We start from the raw sequence: 16,537 nt of genomic DNA, 5'->3' as shown, positions 1-16,537 counted from the left end.
CCTCAACTACGAGTCGCATATACACCCTATAGGTCTCGATAATCGGCCTCGACAATTGAAATCGGTCAATAATCGGAATCAACAAATCGATCACGATAAATGGCCTCGATCGCTAATTGGTAATCAGTCAAGATAAACGGCCTCGATCGCTAATCGGCAATCGGTCAAGGTAAACGGCCTCGATTGCTAATCGACAATCGGTCAAGATAAACGGCCTCGATCGCTAATCGGCAATCGGTCGAGATAAACGGCCTCGATTGCTAATCGGCAATCGGTCGAGATAAACGGCCTCGATTGCTAATTGACAATCGGTCAAGATAAACGGCCTCGATTGCTAATCGACAATCGGTCATGATAAACGGCCTCGATCGCTAATCGGCGATCGGTCATGATAAACGGCCTCGATAATTGGCACCGATAATCAGTAGATAAACAAAGCGAGGTCCATAGGTGATCAGCCGAGTAACCATAGTATAAAGATCGACACTCGGCCGTGGTTATATCAAATCTGATAGCATAGAGTCATCCGTCTATGGCGAATGGGGCCTACTTATTTGGGTAACCCACGAGGAGAACAGGCCTAACAAAGCCTAAGGGAAGGTCACAATGAGAACGCCTAACCATCATTGCCCCTCAACGAGGGCATCTAACCAACATTACTCCCAAGGAGTGGCCCACATAAGGGAATTATAGGCAACGCAGCGGATATACATGCATCACATTGGGCCCCACATGCATCGCATTGGGCTTCATACAAGGGCCTCGAGTGTATCACAACGGGTCACGTCCATGGGCCTTGAATACATCACTTTGAGCCTCGCCTATGGGCCTTGAATATCAAGCGGGTCGCATTACATGGGCTACATTACATGGGCCGCACTAATGGGCCCAATACACCTCACAAGGGCCACAAATATAGCTAAATGGACCACGCCAAAGAGAGCCATGAATACACAATAGGTGGGCCCTGCACCTGGGCCTCAAATACATCATGTGGGCCTCATCACACGGGCCTCAAATACACAATAAGCAAGCCTCAGATATACATCACAAGTGGGCCTTGTACATGCAGCAAGTGGGCCTACTCATCATAGCTGGGCCTACCAACGGTCCAGCCAAAGGATGGCCTAAATACATCACGATGGGTCCCACTAGGATGTGGATGAGAGCTTGGATTACATCTAAAATCATTTCAATAGTGGCAGGTACAACGTGTGTATCATTATACACTATCATTCTATTTAGCACATGACGCACCAGCGATGGTCAGCACCGCCCAAACATTGTCCATGTAATTCAGCACTGTCCAAACATTGTCCAACATTGTCCAGACCCCCTAGACGGTGTGGATGAAACATGGTGGGTCCTGGCAAAACAGATGGGCGATGTGAAGAACACATACATCAAATGGGACCCACATAACTTGTTGACATCATGCAGCGTGGGACCCACTGTCCATATGGACGGACGGTTGGGACATAACACATACCCATGATCAGGCCAAACTTGCTGATGTTGACACCACAAGTGAATTGCTGGTGGGGGGTCCATATAGTTGGACGACATGGATAACAAATACATCACAGCTAGCCCTACAGATGGACGCTGTGCAATACAACCATCACGGTGGAGTTCCACAGTCTGGGCGGATGGCGAGGATAAAACACACTACAGTGGGTCCCACTGTCCCAAACAGTGGACGGTGTGAATTGCAACACGGGCAGGGCCCTGACGGATGATCTGGTTGAAAGACATACATCATTCTGGACCCCATATGGCAGTGGGTGGTAGAGATAAACATCTAGGTGGCCCCATGCCTAGATGGACGGTTGGATGAAAGGCATACATCAAAGGTGGGGCCTACCATCCCATAAACTGGACGGTGTGGATCAACCCACACGTCATGGTGGCCCACCCAGCACACGTCAGATGGAAGGTGTGGCTGCAGAGCACGGTGAGGCTCACAGCACACCGTCTAAATGGACAATGTGGATACACAACGAGGTGGGTCCTACGTAACCTGATGACGTCAATCCTCACTGTTTTGTAGTGTGGTCCACTTGAGGGATGACCCATCGATAGACGGTTGGATGTGATGCATCCCATATGATCTGCCGCACAGAACTGCAGATGTCGATCCAGCAGTTTTCTGACTGGTGGATGGACGGTCTGGATAAGGCTCATTCATCATTGCTTCCCTCATGGATTAAACGCATTCGTTAGGGGTGGGTTCACACGTATGTCCCACCTCAGCCATGAATATGACTGATATTTGTGGATTTTCCACCATCCAGAAATGCTAGACGGTGAGGATGAGTCAGGCATTAGGTAGGTCCCACGTGGACTATGGGAATACAGCACATACAGCGTGTGGGTCCCACATACACGCGGCCTACTGCCGTGATTCAAGCTGATATTCTTGTTGCTCTTCATCCAGCAAGGTGGTATCACCGTCAGGTGCATCTAGACGGTGCAGCTTAAATACATAAATCAAGGTGGGTACCACGACTAGACGGGTGGATCAAAACATACATCACAGTGTGGCCCACATACATTAGGTCCCACCATCCAAGTACACGTGGATGGTGTGGATTAGATCCATACATTTGGTGGGTTGCCACCGTCCACCGTCAGTGGACGGTGCAAAAAAAAAGATACATACATCCCTGTGGGGCCCACGTGGGGCCCACCATAACGTTTATCTTCCGTCCAACCCATTCATAAGGTCGTCAGTACCTGGATGAAAGGGAAAAACAAATTTCATTTGATCCAAAGCTCCTGTGGACCCAACAAGGTTTTCAATGGCAGACGGTTCAATTCACACTGTTTCCTGTGATGTGGGCCATCTGAACTTTGGATGGGCCTGAATTTTGGAGGGGGCCCACGTCAATCAGGGACCCACCTCATGAACGGTTTAGACGTCATACAAACATCATGGTGGGGCCCACGGCTAGAGCCGTGGGTTTCTGCCCGCTCGCCCGTGCGTGCGCAGGCAACGCCTGCCGCCGTACTTACAACAGCAGCAACTGCTGCTTAAATTTTTTTTATTTTTTTTTGAATTTCTGGTTTTTCTGAGGGTTGCTCATGTGGGGCCCACGTAAGGTGAATCTACCCCGTTCAATGGCCTTCCATGGCTCAAAACAAACAAAACAAGTCCAATATTGGGCCTGTTTCAGTGTATAAAAACAACAGGGGATTTTCAACGGTAAACCCGCGGTTTGCCGTGTTATGGCCCGCCTGAAAGTCTGATTGGCCCCATCTTCCGGATCGACGCCTAAAACGATCTTAGGAAAGGAATGAACGGCGTGGATTGAATCCATTCATCAAGGTGGTGCCTACACAAGTGGGCCACCAAAAAGGCTTGAAAACCAAGCTTATATTTGTGTTTTCCATGGACGTCCAGCGTCCCTGGACGCTGGACAGTCTGAGCCTATCACACTCATAAGGTGGGCCCTGTTTAGGTGGGCCACCAAATGATGAGTGTTGTTGATACAGTACATATAAGGTGGGTCCCACCTATAGATGGTTTGGATAGGATACAAGCCTTGTAGTGGGGTCCATTCAAGTGGGTCACATGACCACACCATCACAAAGAAGTAAGGAAAGAGAGAGTGGAAGAAAGAAGCACCCACCTTCCTTATTCCTCCTTGATGCTCCAAAGCTCCAATGGGGCTCCTTCAATGGTGGAGATGAGCTTTTGATGGCAGGATATGGGAGATCTAAGGTGAGAAAGGTGGTAGGAATTTGGAGAGTTGGGACGTCCAAGGTCTTGCTACCATGGTGGAAGATGGAGGATGAAAAAGGGAAGAGAGAGATGAAGGAGAGAGAGTAATGATGATAGCTCTCTCTCTCTCTTAGCTAGGTAATAAATGTTTTGGGAAAAAGGTACTAAGTATGGGCTAGGGTCATTATTGCTTTGACTAGAAATCATGGATGGCTTAGGGTGATGTCACCCTAGCCTTGGGAAAAGTGCCGATGTGATAGGTGGGTCCCACCAAAATACAATCAATGGTCCAAATAGAGCGCGATCTAAATCCTTTGATGTACAACTCGGATTGCTGTATGAGACGCGGCGTTGGAACCGCAGCGACGATGCGGTCGCAATGACATAGGTCTTAGGTCAAGCTGACTCGAAATTACAGGATGACACTCAAGGTCGCGCGCAAATACCGGTTAAGGGTCGAAGGTTGTCGAAATTCGACCGAGAAAATTGCGGAAGTCTACGGAACAGTACGGGTTGGGATACGGGTCTTACATCGAGAGTCCTGGTCCATTGATGATCGATGAAACTGATCACCCACTGATACGAACTGGGGATTGCAGTCATTATTCTCTCTCTCATAATTCTCATAAGCTCATACATTGACCTCATCGAAGGCCACATCTCATTATCTACAGCTCGTAGGACCTTATACATCGGATGCAGAAAGGAAACGACATTATGAACTTTTTTCCAGAAGGAATCGGAAAGCACTATCTTCGAACAGGTCTTTGCACCCTCGGTCTTCTTCTGATTCCACTCCATATTTTTCTCGGATCTGAACAAATTTCTCAGACCCACGCAGTGCCTGTATAAGCTGTCGAGTGCAATGAATTCATCCAAAAAATCGAGTAAAGGCTATGGAAGTTGAAAGCTTTTAGCTACAGATTAAATCTGTAGCAAAATAGCTACGGATTTAATCCGTAGCTATAGCCTAGGTTCTCTGTAGCTAAAACATACCTTTCAACCTATAACCTATATGGTGCTGAGGGGGATCCATGAGGTCCACTGGAATATATGTATTTGATCTAAGTCGTCCAAAAATTCGGATATATAATGTTGTTGCATAAGCCCAAAAATTATGTGGATTGAATATCTAGGTGGACCACACCATAAGAAATAATATAAATTAAATGTGTACTGTTAATTTGTTGTGTGGTCAGCTTAAAGATTTGATCTAAATGAATTTTTTATCATCCTTAAAATAATAATTTAAATTTATTGGATGGAGTGGATATATGAAATACATCACAATGGGCCCCACGTAACTAAAATTCTAAAACCGCTCAGGGCCGTCCGTCACGCGCCCGTCGAAAACCCCATCTCCCTCCAAAAACCCAACCCAGCGCCATTATCTCCCGCCCTCCAAACCAGAAACCCACTCTCCATCTCCGTCTCCATCTCTCTCTCTCTCTCTCGCACTCAGTCTCCCTCGTTCCCTTGCCCTCTCTTCATCTCCCGATCTCCCTCACCCTCTCTCACTGTCTCAAGGCCGCATTCTGCATCTCCCTAAATTCAATTCCCTAAACCTCAACCTAAACCTAAACCTAAACCTATAGCCCAAACTCAATTCCCTAAACCTTAACCTAGACCTAGACCTAAACCTAAACCTATAGCCTAAACTCAATTCCCTAAACCTCAACCTAAACCTAAACCTAAACCTATAGCCTAAACTCAAATCCCTAAACCTTAACCTAGACCTAGACCTAAACCTAAACCTAAACCTATAGCCCAAACTCAATTCCCTAAACCTTAACCTAGACCTAGACCTAAACCTAAACCTATAGCCTAAACTCAATTCCCTAAACCTCAACCTAAACCTAAACCTAAACCTATAACCTAAACTCAATTCCCTAAACCTCAACCTAGACCTAATCCTAAACCTATAACCAAAATTCAAATTGACACCTAAACCTAAACCTAAACCTAAACCTATAACCTAACCTCAACCTAGACCTAAGCTTAAACCTATAGCCTAAACTCAAATCCCTAAACCTTAACCTAGACCTAGACTTAAACCTAAACCTATAGCCTAAACTCAATTCCCTAAACCTCAACCTAAACCTAAACCTAAACCTATAGCCTAAACTCAATTCCCTAAACCTTAATTTAGACCTAGACTTAAACCTAAACCTATAGCCTAAACTCAAATCCCAAAACCTTAACCTAGACCTAGACCTAAACCTAAACCTATAGCCTAAACTCAAATCCCTAAACCTTAACCTATACCTAGACCTAAACTTAAACCTATAACCTAAACTCAATTCCCTAAACCTTAACCTAGACCTAATCCTAAACCTAAACCTAAACTTAAATCCCTAAACCTTAACCTATAACCTAACCTAAACCTATAACCAAAACCCAAACCGACACCTAAACCTAAACCTAAACCTAAACCTATAACCTAACCTCAACCTAGACCTAAACTTAAACCTATAGCCTAAACTCAAATTCCTAAACCTTAACCTAGACCTAGACCTAAACCTAAACCTATAGCCTAAACTCAATTCCCTAAACCTCAACCTAGACCTAAACCTAAACCTAAACCTATAACCTAAACTCAAATTCCCTAAACCTTAACCTATAACCTAAACCTAAACCTATAACCTAAACCTCAAATCCCTAACCACTACAACCTAAGACCTAAACCTAAACCTATAACCTAACCTCAAACCTAGACCTAAACCTTAAACCTATAGCATAAACTCAAATCCCTAAACCTTAACATATACCTAGACCTAAACCTAAACCAAAACCTATAGCCCAAACTCAATTCCCTAAACCTTAACCTAGACCTAGATCTAAACCTAAACCTATAGCCTAAACTCAATTCCCTAAACCTCAACCTAAACCTAAACCTAAACCTATAGCCTAAACTCAAATCCCTAAACCTTAACCTAGACCTAGACCTAAACCTAAACCTAAACCTATAGCCCAAACTCAATTCCCTAAACCTTAACCTAGACCTAGACCTAAACCTAAACCTATAGCCTAAACTCAATTCCCTAAACCTCAACCTAAACCTAAACCTAAACCTATAACCTAAACTCAATTCCCTAAACCTCAACCTAGACCTAATCCTAAACCTATAACCAAAACCCAAACCGACACCTAAACCTAAACCTAAACCTAAACCTATAACCTAACCTCAACCTAGACCTAAGCTTAAACCTATAGCCTAAACTCAAATCCCTAAACCTTAACCTAGACCTAGACTTAAACCTAAACCTATAGCCTAAACTCAATTCCCTAAACCTCAACCTAAACCTAAACTTAAACCTATAGCCTAAACTCAAATCCCTAAACCTTAACCTAGACCTAGACCTAAACCTAAACCTAAACCTATAGCCCAAACTCAATTCCACAAACCTTAACCTAGACCTAGACCTAAACCTAAACCTATAGCCTAAACTCAATTCCCTAAACCTCAACCTAAACCTAAACCTAAACCTATAGCCTAAACTCAATTCCCTAAACCTCAACCTAGACCTAATCCTAAACCTAAACCTAAACTCAAATCCCTAAACCTTAACCTATAACCTAACCTAAACCTATAACCAAAACCCAAACCGACACCTAAACCTAAACCTAAACCTAAACCTATAACCTAACCTCAATCTAGACCTAAACTTAAACCTATAGCCTAAACTCAAATCCCTAAACCTTAACCTAGACCTAGACCTAAACCTAAACCTAAACCTATAGCCCAAACTCAATTCCCTAAACCTTAACCTAGACCTAGACCTAAACCTAAACCTATAGCCTAAACTCAATTCCCTAAACCTCAATCTAAACCTAAACCTAAACCTATAACCTAAACTCAATTCCCTAAACCTCAACCTAGACCTAATCCTAAACCTATAACCAAAACCCAAACCGATACCTAAACCTAAACCTAAACCTAAACCTATAACCTAACCTCAACCTAGACCTAAGCTTAAACCTATAGCCTAAACTCAAATCCCTAAACCTTAACCTAGACCTAGACTTAAACCTAAACCTATAGCCTAAACTCAATTCCCTAAACCTCAACCTAAACCTAAACCTAAACCTATAGCCTAAACTCAATTCCCTAAACCTCAACTTAGACCTAGACTTAAACCTAAACCTATAGCTTAAACTCAAATCCCTAAACCTTAACCTAGACCTAGACCTAAACCTAAACCTATAGCCTAAACTCAAATCCCTAAACCTTAACCTAGACCTAGACCTAAACCTAAACCTATAGCCTAAACTCAATTCCCTAAACCTCAACCTAAACCTAAACCTAAACCTAAAACCTAAACTCAATTCCCTAAACCTCAACCTAGACCTAATCCTAAACCTATAACCAAAACCCAAACCGACACCTAAACCTAAACCTAAACCTATAACCTAACCTCAACCTAGACCTAAACTTAAACCTATAGCCTAAACTCAAATCCCTAAACCTTAACCTAGACCTAGACCTAAACCTAAACCTATAGCCTAAACTCAATTCCCTAAACCTCAACCTAAACCTAAACTTAAACCTATAGCCTAAACTCAATTCCCTAAACCTCAACCGAAACCTAAACCTAAACATATAGCCTAAACTCAAATCCCTAAACCTTAACCTAGACCTAGACTTAAACCTAAACATATAGCCTAAACTCAATTCCCTAAACCTCAACCTAAACCTAAACCTAAACCTATAACCTAAACTCAATTCCCTAATCCTCAACCTAGACCTAATCCTAAACCTAAACCTAAACTCAAATCCCTAAACCTTAACCTAGACCTAGACCTAAACCTAAACCTATAGCCTAAACTCAATTTCCTAAACCTCAACCTAAACCTAAACCTAAACCTATAACCTAAACTCAATTCCCTAAACCTCAACCTAGACCTAATCCTAAACCTAAACCTAAACCTAAACTCAAATCCCTATATCTTAACCTATAACCTAACCTAAATCTATAACCAAAACCCAAACCGACACCTAAACCTAAACCTAAACCTAAACCTATAACCTACACCTAAACTTAAACCTATAGCCTAAACTCAAATCCCTAAACCTTAACCGTTGACCTAGACCTAAACCTAAACCTATAGCCTAAACTCAATTCCCTAAACCTCAACTTAGACGTAATCCTAAACCTATAACCAAAACCCAAACCGACACCTAAACCTAAACCTAAACCTAAACCTATAACCTAACCTCAACCTAGACCTAAACTTAAACCTATAGCCTAAACTCAATTCGCTAAACCTTAACCTAGACCTAGACCTAAACCTAAACCTATAGCCTAAACTCAATTCCCTAAACCTCAACCTAAACCTAAACCTAAACCTATAACCTAAACTCAATTCCCTAAACCTCAACCTAGACCTAATCCTAAACCTAAACCTAAACTCAATTCCCTAAACCTTAACCTAGACCTAGACCTAAACCTAAACCTATAGCCTAAACTCAATTCCCTAAACCTCAACCTAAACCTAAACCTAAACCTATAGCATAAACTCAATTCCCTAAACCTTAACCTAGACCTAAACTCAATTCCCTAAACCTATAGCCTAAACTCAATTCCCTAAACCTCAACCTAGACCTAATCCTAAACCTAAACCTAAACTCAAATCCCTAAACCTTAACCTATAACCTAACCTAAACCTATACTTATAACCTAAAACTATTCCCAAATCCCAAAACCTATTACCTAAACCTAACCTTTCCCTAAACCATAACCCATTCTCAATTCCCTAAAGCTATAACCTATAACCTAAACCTAAACCTAAACATAAACCTAACCTAAACTTATAACCTTTCCTAAAACCTTTAACTTAAACCTAAACTTAAAACCTAAATGTATTCTCAAATTCTTAAACCCAAACCTACACCTAATCCTAATCTCAACTCCCTAACCTAAACCTAAACTTGAAAGCCCAAACCTAAACCCGAACCCGATTTCCTAAACCTAAACCTTAACCTGTAATCAAGTTCCCAAAAGCTAAAACCTATAACCTAAACCTAAACCTAAACCTAAACCAAAATCTATAACCTTAACCTAAACCAAACCTAAACCTATAATCCTATGGTGAGACCATTTCTTTTGTGTCAATTTCATTCCTCTTTGAGTTTTTTTTTTTAATTCATTAAGAAAAAAAAAGTGGTTATACGTGATGCACTTCTTTTATTGTCTTTCTTTTCTCTAATGGGCATTCTAATTTATGAATGATATGACTGTTTGTAGGATGATGGAATATACGAAGCTGCTGAAATTCGGTGAAGTCGAGCACATTTCTCTAATGAAGCCAAAGATTTGTATTTTCAGCATTATTGTATTTGTAACTGTATTTGATTGTAATTGTAATTAATTGAATGAAGGATTGTAATTGTAATTGAATGAATGAAGGATTGTAAATGTAATTGAATGAATGAATGATTGTAATTGAATGAATGAATGATTGTACAGGTGGTATTTGAATGAACAGGTGGTAATTGAATGAACAGGTGATGAATGAATGAATGATTGTACAGGTGGTATTTGAATGAACAGGTGGTAATTGAATGAACAGGTGATTTAATTTTTCAATGTACAAAATAGCTACGGATATTGACCGTAGCCACTAGTCAAACAGGTGTAGACTTTTTAATTTTGGCATATTGCTACGGACTTTCAGCTACAAATAATATCCGTAGCTGTTTGAAGTTTTTGCTACAGATATAATTGCTATGGATTATATCTATAGCTATTTACAATATAGCTACGGATTAAATCCGTAGCCAATAATCAGATAGGTATAGCCTTTTAAATTTTGCCCTATTGCTACGGACTTTCAGCTACAAATATATCTATAGCTGTTTATTTTTTTTTACTACAGGGGAAAAGGCTACGGATTAAATCCGTAGCCATAGGTTCCAGACCCATCGTTATGGCACCTACGACGACGGTCGTGTTACGGACTAGCTACGGACTTAATCCATAGCCATAGACCTAAGGCTACGGATTAAGTCCGTAGCCTTTACCCATTTTTTTGGTAGTGGAAGTTCGTGGCGAACCGTGTCACACCTGGTCGAACGATGTCCCCTCCACAATACTCACGCATTGTACCCATCAACCATGAGTGAATGTATATAAAGTTTGTCACTCCCCTCGCATCCTGGATAGTCTTCTTAATAGAATCCCTCTGGCCTATCTCCTCGAGCATTAAATCAATGCAGTGTGCTGCACATGGGGTCCAATAGAGATTGAACTTCTTCATCAATTTCTTCCCCGCCTTAACGAACGTACTGTCATTGTCCGTCACAATTTGGACAACATTCTAGGACCCAACCTCTCTAATCACTCATTTTAGGAGAGCATATATGTATTTGTGCTCTTTTATTTTGGCCGATGCATTAATAGATTTGAGGAAAACCGGTTGTCCTCTACAGTACATCATGAAATTGATAATGGACAATTTCGTGGGTCCCGTCCACCCATTACACATGATTGTCACCCCGTACTGCTTCCAGTTTGGCTTGAGTCCACGTACTCAAGCTTGCATCTCCTTGTGCTCCCGATTGAGGTAGACGCCAAGAATCTCCTGTGGCATGGAAGGCTTCACGCCGGGCCCGGCACGCTGCACCTCCTCAATCATATTTTTAAAGTGAGGACTGGCTGCTGCATTTGCTGGTATATGGCTTGAGATGAACCACCTAGATATAGCACCACCCACTTTCTCCCTGAGTCCCTTGCTCCATATATTTTTTAATCTTTTTTAATTAACACCTGCGATGGGTGCATCTGGGACACGAGCCCTTTGCATGCGTTGTATGCCATGCCTGCTGCCTCCCTTAAAACGTCTGTTGCTCCCACCAGCCTCATGTCGAGACGTACCAAACGACGACGTACTCTCATCAATCCGTCTTCTTTGCTCCCTCTCTCACTCTGAAGCCCGAGACTCATGAATCACTTGTCTAAAATCACTCCTTTCTCGAGTCGTAACACAATCATCGGGGTATGCGATCACCTCATCGTCGTCGTCATCATGCTCATCGATAGCACTTAGGCCCCGTCCGGTGCCTCGTAGCTCTTCCCTCATATCCCTCTCCCAATCATTTTGCTGCAGCTTGCGTGACTTCACTTCAGTTAACACTCTTCTCATCTCCTCTCTCACTAGCTTTGTTAAACTTGGACAGTCTTTCACATTTTTGTATCCTCCTTCCAAATGTTCTTTTAGCCTAGACACTCCCCCACTCCGTATCACTTGGCCGCAATAATTGCATATGGCTCCATATTTATTCCTCTCCACTGACCGTCCATGTTTCCACCCTATGTCCCTTGCTCCTCCTTTTCCCAATCCAGATGACATTTTGCTCCCTAGTAGTATAGAAATTTGTAATAATCGACAAAAAAAAGTGCAGACGGGTTGGATTTTACTTTAAGAATGCATGTGCATGTGCGGCCCCAGCCTCATCCACGACAGTACGGTCCTGATTATGGGGCCCACCTTGATGTATTTATTCTTCCATCGTAAGTTTGATGCATGGAGCATTCACATTTGGCCCATGGCCCACCATATCAATGGCTTAGATCACTGAATCATGGGCCCTACTTGTACAAGTACCAACTGTAACCTGAACAAGTCAGGTTCCCAGATCGAGCATATTGCTTCATCCTTCAAAGCCATTGATGGAGCATGAGATCTGGACCATTGGTAACTGAATGGATGGATGATCTAGGCCAATTAGATGGAGCGTCCACAAATTCAATGGCAATAACAAGTTCTCTGATCAAATACTGAGAATATCCGACAAGTATCGGAAATGGGCTATGGACCATCAATAACAGGTCCCAACACATGAACGGTCCAGATTTTCTAAACGTGCACATGTGTGAAGAGATGAGAGGTGCTTGATGGCAAAGATAAAAACATTTAATTAGGTACTATACAGCTAAAGTGCACCATACTGCCAACAGATGCTTAACACTTTTTCCCTAATCGGGTCCCACCGTTGAAACATTTATAAGGCCCACCATTATGTATTTTTTAGATCCAACCTATTCATAAGTTAACATAGAAATAGATGAAGTGAAAACAAAAATATCAGCTTGATGGGAAACTTCTTTGGCCCCTGGGAAGTTTTGAACGGTGGATCACTGTCCCCACTATTTTCTATGGTGGGGTCCACTTGAACTTTAGATCTATCTCGTTATTTTTCTCATGCCATAAAACTATTTTTGCAAATGGATGGATGGTATAAATTCAACACATGCATCATGGCGGGGTCCACAGAGCTTGGTGACATCACTTTAGTAGCGCCCCCTTTGGCGGATTCAGATTACGTATTGAGTAACTCGGTGCCTTAAGTGTATTGAGTAAACTTTGAGGGGCCCACCTTCCTTCATGCATTTTATCCAACCCGTTCATCCATTTTACCAGATAATTTTAGGGCTTTAGCTAAAAAAGGAAGCCTATAAAAATATCATGTGGACCACACCAACGTAAACAGTGTGAATTGAACTTCTACCGTTGAAAAGTTCTTAGGGGCTACAGAAGTTTTAGATCAAGATGATATTTGTTTATTTCCCTTCATCCATAGCTATTTGATCCTATGAACAGGTTGAATGAAAAATAAACATCACCGCGTGCCTTAGAAAGGTTTCAACGGTGGAAATCAATATTTCCACTGTTTCATGTGGTATGGTCCAGTTGAGGTGTGGATATACTTCAATTTTGGTTTCAACGCCTACAATGATCTTTAAAAACGTATGAACAGCGTGGATGAATCACATGCATTCACGGTGGGTCCAACAGAGTTTACTTAGTACCATAAGAGCGTACTGAGTAACTTAGTACGCAATCCAATTTCCCCTTTGGCTAGGAATCCTGTCACTATCCAATCCATGCCCAATTCGTAGGGGTTTTGCTGCAAGCTCAGGTGGGGCCCACTGTGATGTTTGTAAAAAATCCTCCCCGTCCATCTATTTTGTGAGTTCATTTTAGGACATGATGCCAAAAATGAACCGTATGTAAAGCTCAAGTGAGCCTAAAACGTGATAATTAAACATCCACAGTTGAAATATTCGTGGGGCCACAGAAGCTTTGATTCATGCCAATAGATTTGTTTTCAGTTCATCACAATAGTATTGAAGTTATTAACTGTATGGATGGCATCTAAACATCACTGTTGAACCCAGGAAGGTTTCAACGGTAGGAATTTCCCAAACCACATTTTCCTTTAGTACGACTCACTTGAGCTTTGGATACCTTTCATTTTTTACAAGGAGTCCTAAAATGAAATCACAAAATGGATGGATGGAGAGGATTTCTCACAAACATCACAGTGGGCCCCACCTGCCCCACCTGAGCTTGTAGCGCATGAATAGGAAAAGTCTTCTGCAGGAAATCCGGATCCCTGATTCGCGCGCTGTAGAAAGGGATTTGGCTACTCCCCTGCCGTGCTCTGTGGGCCCCACCATGAGGTATGTGTTTCATCCATGCCATCCATCTATTTTTATAGATAATTTTATGATATGAAGAAAAAAAAAGGGGATATCCCAATCTCAATTGGACCACATTACAAGAAACAGTGTTGAATGAACTTTGACCATTAAAAACTTTTTGGGGGCCATAAAGATTTTGGAACAACCTGATCTTTGTTTTTTTCCCTTCATCTGAGTCTTTATGAGCTAATTAACAGATTGGATGTGAAATAAACAGTACAGTGGGCCTTAGGAGGATTTAAATGGTGGATATCCAATCACTACTATTTTCCCGTGGTGTGGTCCACCTGAGTTTTAGATCTACCTCATTTTTTGGTTAAAGCTCTAAAATATTATTTAAAAATTAGTGGACAAAATGGATACAATAGATGCATCATGGTGGGGCCCACATAGCACCAGCATGCACCCAAAACCCAAGCTGTGGTGGGGTGGTGTGCAACCAAGTGGGCTTACACCGTCCAAGCCCACCTGTGGGGTCCACCATGATTTATGTATTTTATCCACTCCGTCCATCCATTTTAACAGATAATTTTAGGTCTTTAACCTAAAAACTAAGTATATCCAAACCTCAAGTGGACCACACCATAGGAAACAATATAAATTGAACATTTACCGTTGAAAATATCTTGGGGGCCACAGAAGTTTTGGATCAAACTTCTATTTTTTTCCCTTCATCCATGTCTGTGTGATCTTATGAATAGGTTGGATGAGAAATAAACATTACTGGGGCCTTAGAAAAGTTTTAACGGTGGAAGTCATTATTCAAATTGTTTCCAATGGTGTGGTCCACTTGATCTTTTGGTGCCCTTAAATTTTGGTCTCAACCACTAAAATAATATGGAAAAATGGATGGACCGCATGGATAGACCAGATGCATTCTTGGTGGGCCCAACAGCGTGTACTCAATATGATAAGAGTGTATCGAGTAAGCAAGTACGCATTCCCATTCACGCCCACAGCCCTCCTGATCCCCAATTTGCGATAAAAACCCCAAATTCCCTCTCTCCTTCTGAAATTTTCAAAATTTTATTCCTTCCCACCGATTTCTCCAAGATTTTCAACTCAAAAGTCTCTCTCCCTCATCCCAAATCAAACAAAACCTCTATTTTCGAACAAGATCTCGGCCGACAAGCTGTTTCCGCAACTTGCAGAGGATTTTTCGACCGAAAAAAAAGAAGATATTTTTAGGGTTGAATCTTACCGGAAATGCCGATCTGCACACAACAGCAGCTAAACTCGCATCTTCCTCCAAATTCGAGTGAAAAAATGGGTATTTCTTATGTTTTTTGTGATTTTTTCACTGACAACCCCTCCTTTTATCGATAAAAGTGGGTTGTTGGCTACAGTTCCCACCCGTGGTTGGTGGGAACAACGATATATCGTCCTGATCTTGAAAATACTGACAATATCGGTGAGATTTTGGTGAAATCTGGAAATGAAATGAAATATTGGGGTTTCGGTGTCGCCAGTGCAGTGACACCGAAATTATCAGCGATATTTTGATAATATCGCCGACAATTTGAACACTACATCCCACTATTGCAACCAACGGCTATGTACTGACTCGACCCTAAAGGTAGGTCCCAACCATGATAAATGATTTTGTTCGTTTCATGAGACCTTGACCAACCTAACTTCGAGGTCAGCTTCGGTCATCGAAGGATGACCACAGGCCTCAACCACCTCGCTTGTGAGGACGGGCTTGGCTGTTAATCTTGAACTCCTCAAAAGCCAACCACTTGGAGACATTATTACAATAAGATCTCCTCGGGATCCTCGCATGAGATCTCAGAAAGATAAGGGCAATAAGTTAGGAGGAAGTACAGCTCTATGATACGTACCTGCCAAGTAGGGAAGTTTCCCATCTACATAATTGAAACTATAAATAGAGACCTCATCTACAGTGAGAGGTATGCATAGAGCTATACACGAGTCGAGCTAGGCACAACTTGACTCAGCTCAGCCGTTAGTTGACCCTAGCTTAAACTCGACTCGATTCAATCAGCAGCTCAGGCGAGTTTGAGCCAAGATTGAGCCTGTGTGGCATTTTCTCAAACACATGGTGTGCACCTTCAATTTTTCACAGTATGTAAAACAACAACAACTTTTAGGTATTTCATCAAAAACTCAGTAGGCAACATCAAAATCAAGATACAATGGTATTTGTTTCATATCCATACCTTCCTCGCCACCAGCCAACACTTTGTTGAGTCATTTCATCAAACACTTGGTGAGCAACATCAATATCAAAATAATTGAGTCATAGAACTTGTTCGATCCGAGACGGTTTGAGCTTGGACAAGCTCGAACTCGGCTCGAAATTTTTTTG

The sequence above is a fragment of the Magnolia sinica genome, chromosome 7 (assembly GCF_029962835.1).
Source record: "Magnolia sinica isolate HGM2019 chromosome 7, MsV1, whole genome shotgun sequence".
NCBI classification, from domain to species: domain Eukaryota; kingdom Viridiplantae; phylum Streptophyta; class Magnoliopsida; order Magnoliales; family Magnoliaceae; genus Magnolia; species Magnolia sinica.
This window is presented reverse-complemented; position numbering follows the sequence as displayed.